Source organism: Pristiophorus japonicus, unplaced genomic scaffold (assembly GCF_044704955.1).
Source record: "Pristiophorus japonicus isolate sPriJap1 unplaced genomic scaffold, sPriJap1.hap1 HAP1_SCAFFOLD_714, whole genome shotgun sequence".
Classification (NCBI taxonomy): Eukaryota; Metazoa; Chordata; class Chondrichthyes; family Pristiophoridae; genus Pristiophorus; species Pristiophorus japonicus.
Genome location: NW_027254629.1, coordinates 1 through 7880, shown reverse-complemented (window position 1 = coordinate 7880; position 7880 = coordinate 1).

The window sequence follows — 7880 nt, the reverse complement described above, 5'->3', positions numbered from 1 at the left end:
ATTCCACACATCATTCCACACATCATTGCACACATCATTCCAAACATCATTCCACACATCATTCCACAAAACATTCCACATCACATTTAATCACCTCATTCCTCACCTCATTCCATAACTAATTCCACAAATCACTCCACACATCATTCCATACATCATTCCACATATCATTCCACACACATTCTACACATTATTCCAATCATCATTCAACACCTCATTCCACATATAATTCCACGCAACATTCCACACATCATTCCGCACATCATTCGACACATAATTCCCCACAGGATTACACACATCATTCCTCACATCAATTCACACCTCATTCCAAAAATCATTCCACATCTCATTCCACAAATCATTCCACACATCATTCCACACATCATTCCACACATCATTCCACACATCATTCCACACATCATTCCACACCTCATTTCACACCTCATTCCAAACCTCATTCCACACGTCATTCCACATATCATTCCACACGTCATACCACAAATCAATCCACACATCATTCCACACCTCATTCCACACTTCATTCCACACGTAATTCCACACATCAATTCATACATCATTCCACATATCAATTCAAACCTCATTCCAAATATCATTCCACACCTCATTTAACACATCATTCCACACATCATTGCACACATCATTCCAAACATCATTCCACTCATCATTCCACACGTCATTCCACACGTCATTCCACAGAGCATTCCACGCGTCATTCCATACATCATTCCTCACATCATTCCACACATCATTCCACACACCATTCCACACATCATTGCACACATCATTCCGAAAATCATTCCACAGATCATTCCACAAAACATTCCACATCTCATTTAAACATCGCATTCCTCACCTGATTCTACAACTAATTCCACACTCACTACACACATTATTCCAATCATCATTCAACACCTCATTCCACATATCATTCCACACATCATTCCACACATCATTCCACACCTCATTCCACACCTCATTCCACACGTCATTCCACACATCATTCCACACCTCATTACACACATCATTCCACACGTAATTCCACACCTCAGTTCACATATCATTCCACACATTAATTCAAACCTCATTCCAAACACCATTCCACACCTCATTTCACACATCATTCCACACATCATTGCACACATCATTCCAAACATCATTCCACACATCATTCCACACATCATTCCAAACTGCATTCCACACGTCATTCCATACATCATTCCACACATCATTCCACACATCATTACACACGTCATTCCACACATCAATTCACACCTCATTCCAAACATCATTCCACACCGCATTCCACACATCAATCCACACATCATTGCACACATCATTCCAAACATCATTCCACACAACATTCCACAAAACATTCCATACCTCATTTAAACACCTCATTGCTCACCTCATTCCACAACTAATTCCACACATCACTCCACACATCATTCCACACATCATTCCACACATCATTCCACACACATGTCACACATTATTCCAATCATCATTCCACACCTCATTCCACATGTCATTCCACGCATCATTCCACACATCATTCCACACATCATTCCACATATCATTCCTCAGCTCATTCCATACCTCATTCCACACATCATTCCACACATCATTCCACTCAACATTCCAAATATCATCCACTTCTAATTCCATATATCATTCCACGCATCATTCCACATCTCATTCCACACATCATTCCACACCTCATTTCACACCTCATTCCACACCTCATTCCACACGTCATTCCACATATCATTCCACACGTCATACCACAAATCATTCCACACGTAATTCCACACGTAATTCCACACATCAATTCACACATCATTGCACATATCAATTCAAACCTCATTCCAAATATCATTCCACACCTCATTTCACATATCATTCCACACATCATTGCACACATCATTCCAAACATCATTCCACTCATCATTCCACACGTCATTCCACACAGCATTCCACGCGTCATTCCACACATCATTCCTCACATCATTCCATACATCATTCCACACATCATTCCACACAACATTCCACATAGCATAACACACATCATTCCACACATCAATTCACACCTCATTCCAAACTTCATTCCACACCTCATTCCACACATCATTGCACTCATCATTCCAAAAATCATTCCACACATCATTCCACAAAACATTCCACATCTCATTTAATCATCTCATTCCTCACCTCATTCCACAACTAATTCCACACATCACTCTACACATCATTCCATACATCATTCCACACATCATTCCACACTCGTTCCACACATTATTCCAATCATCATTCAACACCTCATTCCACATATCATTCCACACATCATTCCACACATCATTCCACACCTCATTCCACACCTCATTCCACACGTCATTCCACACATCATTCCACACCTTATTACACACATCATTCCACACGTAATTCCACACATCAGTTCACATATCATTCCACACATCAATTCAAACCTCATTCCAAACATCATTCCACACCTCATTTCACACATCATTCCACACATCATTGCACACATTATTCCAAACATCATTCCACACATCATTCCACACATCATTCCACACAGCATTACACACATCATTCCACACATCAATTCACACCTCATTCCAAACGTCATTCCACACCTCATTCCACACATCATTCCAAACATCATTACACACATCATTCTACATATCATTCCACACATCATTCCACATATCATTCCACACATCTTTCCACAAAACATTCCACACCTCATTTAAACACCTCGTACCTCACCTCATTCCACTACTAATTCCACACATCACTCCACACATCATTCCACACATCATTCCACGCATCATTCCACACACATTCCACTTATTATCCCAATCATCATTCCACACCTCATTCCACATATCATTCCACGCCTCATTCCACACATCATTCCACACATCATTCCACATATCATTCCACACCTCATTCCACACCTCATTCCACACATCGTTCCACACATCATTCCACTCAACATTCCAAATATCATCCACTTCTCATTCCACATATCATTCCACGCATCATTCCACATCTCATTCCACACATCATTCCACACCTCATTCCACACCTCATTCCACATATCATTCCACACGTCATACCACAAATAATTCCACACATCATTCCACACCTCATTCCACACATCATTCCACACGTAATTCCACACATCAATTCACACATCATTCCACATATCAATTTAAAGCTCATTCCAAACATCATTCAACACCTCATTTCACACATCATTCCACGCATCATTGCACACATCATTCCATACATCATTCCACACATCATTCCACACGTCATTCCTCACAGCATTGCACGCGTCATTCCATACATCATTCCTCACATCATTCCACACATCATTCCACACATCATTGCACACATCATTCCACATAGCATTGCACACATCATTCCAAACATCAATTCACACCTCATTCCAAACCTCATTCCACACCTCATTCCACACATCATTCCAGACATCATTGCACACTTCATTCCAAACATCATTCCACACATCATTCCACAAAACATTCCACATCTCTTTTAAACACCTCATTCCTCACCTCATTCCACAACTAATTCCACAAATCACTCCACACATCATTCCATACATCATTCCACACATCATTCCACACACATTCCACACATTATTCCAATCATCATTCAACACCTCATTCCACATATAATTCCACGCAATATTCCACACATCATTCCGCACATCATTCCACACATCATTCCACACATCATTCCACACATCATTCCACAAAGCATTACACACATCATTCCGCACATCTATTCACACCTCATTCCAAAAATCATTCCACATCTCATTCCACAGATCATTCCACACATCATTGCCCACATCATTCCAAACATCATTCCACACATCATTCCACACATCATTCCACACATCATTCCACACATAATTCCACACATAATTCCACACATCATTCCACACATTATTCCACACATCATTCCACACATCATTACACACGTCATTCCACACGTCAATTCACACCTCATTCCAAACATCATTCCACACCGCATTCCACACATCAATCCACATATCATTGCACACATCATTCCAAACATCATTCCACACAACATTCCACAAAACATTCCACACCTCATTTAAACACCTCATTGCTCACCTCATTCCACAACTAATTCCACACATCACACCACACATCATTCCACACATCATTCCACACAGCATTACACACATCATTCCGCACATCTATTCACACCTCATTCCAAAAATCATTCCACATCTCATTCCACAGATCATTCCACACACATTTCACACATTATTCCAATCATCATTCCACACCTCATTCCACATATCATTCCACGCATCATTCCACACATCATTCCACATATCATTCCACATATCATTCCACACATCATTCCACACATCATTACACACAAGATACCACACATCATTCCACACATCATTCCACACATCATTCGACACAACGTTCCATACATCAATCCAGACCTCATTCTACACATCATTCCACACATAATTCAACACATCTTTCCACATATCATTACACACATCATTCCACACATCATTCCACACCTCATTCCACACCTCATTCCACATTTCATTCCACACATCATTCCACACCTCATTCCACACATTATTCCATACGTAATTCCACACATCAGTGCACACATCATTCCACACATCAATTCAAACCTCATTCCAAACATCATTCCACACCGCATTTCACACATCATTCCACACATCATTGCACACATCATTCCAAACATCATTCCACACATCATTCCACACATCATTCCACACAGCATTCCACACGTCATTCCATACATCATTCCACACATCATTGCACACATCATTCCACACATCGTTCCTTACAGCATTACACACTTCATTCCACACATCAATTCACACCTCATTCCAAACGTCATTCCACACCTCATTGCACACATCATTCCACACATCATTGCACACATCATTCCAAACATCATTCCACACATCATTCCACATATCATTCCACACATGATTCCACATATCATTCCACACATCACTCCACAACACATTCCACACCTCATTTGAACACCTCGTACCTCACCTCATTCCAAAACTAATTCCACACATCACTCGACACATCATTCTACACATCATTCCACACATCGTTCCACACACATTCCACTCATTATTCCAATCATCATTCCATACCTCATTCCACATATCATTCCACGCCTCATTCCACACATCATTCCACATATCATTCCACACCTCATTCCATACCTCATTCCACACATCATTCCACACATCATTCCACACATCATTCCACACCTCATTTCACACCTCATTCCACACCTCATTCCACACGTCATTCCACATATCATTCCACACGTCATGCCACAAATCATTCCACACATCATTCCACACCTCATTCCACACATCATTCCACACGTAATTCCACACATCAATTCACACATCATTCAACATATCAATTCAAACCTCATTCCAAACATCATTCCACACCTCATTTCACACATCATTCCACACATCATTGCACACAGCATTCCAAAAATCATTCCACACATCATTCCACAAAACATTCCACATCTCATTTAAACATCTCATTCCTCACCTCATTCCATAACTAATTCCACACATCACTCCACACATCATTCCATACATGTTTCCTCACAACAATTCACACCTCATTCCAAACGTCATTCCACACCTCATTCCACACATCATTCCACACATCATTGCACACATCATTCCAAACATCATTCCACACATCATTCCACATTTCATTCCACACATCATTCCACATATCATTCCACACATCTTTCCACAAAACATTCCACACCTCATTTAAACACCTCGTAACTCACCTCATTCCACAACTAATTCCACACATCACTCCACACATCATTCCACACATCATTCCACGCATCATTCCACACACATTCCACTCATTATCCCAATCATCATTCCACACCTCATTCCACATATCATTCCACACCTCATTCCACACCTCATTCCACACATCATTCCACGCATCATTCCACTCAACATTCCAAATATCATCCACTTCTCATTCCACATATCATTCCACGCATCATTCCACATCTCATTCCACACATCATTCCACACCTCATTCCACACGTCATTCCACATATCATTCCACACGTCATAACACAAATAATTCCACACATCATTCCACACCTCATTCCACACATCATTCCACACGTAATTCCACACATCAATTCACACATCATTCCACATATCAATTCAAAGCTCATTCCATACATCATTCCACACCTCATTTCACACATCATTCCACGCATCATTGCACACATCATTCCATACATCATTCCACACATCATTCCACACGTCATTCGACACAACATTCCACGCGTCATTCCATACATCATTTCTCACATCATTCCACACATCATTCCACACATTATTCCACATAGCATTACACACATCATTCCACACATCAATTCGCACCTCATTCCAAACATCTTTCCACACCTCATTCCACACATCATTCCACACATCATTGCACACATCATTCCAAACATCATTCCACACATCATTCCACAAAACATTCCACATCTCATTTAAACACCTCATTCCTCACCTCATTCCACATCTAATTCCACAAATCACTCCACACATCATTCCATACATCATTCCACACATCATTCCGCACACATTCCACACATTATTCCAATCATCATTCGACACCTCAATCCACATATAATTCCACGCAACATTCCACACATCATTCCGCACATCATTCCACACATCATTCCACACATCATTCCACACATCATTCCACACATCATTCCACACATTATTCGACATAGCATTACACATATCATTCCACACATCAATTCACACCTCATTCCAAAAATCATTCCACATCTCATTCCACAGATCATTCCACACATCATTGCACACATCATTCCAAACATCATTCCACACATCATTCCACACATCATTCCACACATCATTCCACGCAAAATTCCACACATAATTCCACAAATCATTCCACACATCATTCCACACATCATTCCACACATCATTACACACATCATTCCACACATCAATTCACACCTCATTCCAAACATCATTCTACACCGCATTCCACACATCATTCCCCACATCATTGCACACATCATTGCAAACATCATTCCACACAACATACCACAAAACATTCCACAGCTCATTTAAACACCTCATTGCTCACCTCATTCCACAACTAATTCCACACATCAGTCCACACATCCTTTCACACACATTTCACACATTATTCCAATCATCATTCCACACCTCATTCCACAGATCATTCCACGTATCATTCCACACATCATTCCACACATCATTCCACATATCATTCCACACATCATTCCACACATCATTACACACAAGATACCACACATCATTCCACACATCATTCCACACATCATTCGACACAACGTTCCATACATCATTCCAGACCTCATTCTACACATCATTCCACACATCATTCCACACAGCATTGCGCACACGTCATTCCATACATCATTCCACACATCATTGCACACATCATTCCACACATCGTTCCACACAGCATTACACACATCATTCCACACACCAATTCACACCTCATTCCAAACGTTATTCCACATCTCATTCCACACTTCATTCCACACATCATTGCGCACATCATTCCAAACATCATTCCACACATTATTCCACATATCATTCCACACATCATTCCATATATCATTTCACACATCATTCCACAAAACATTCCACACCTCATTTGAACACCTCGTACCTC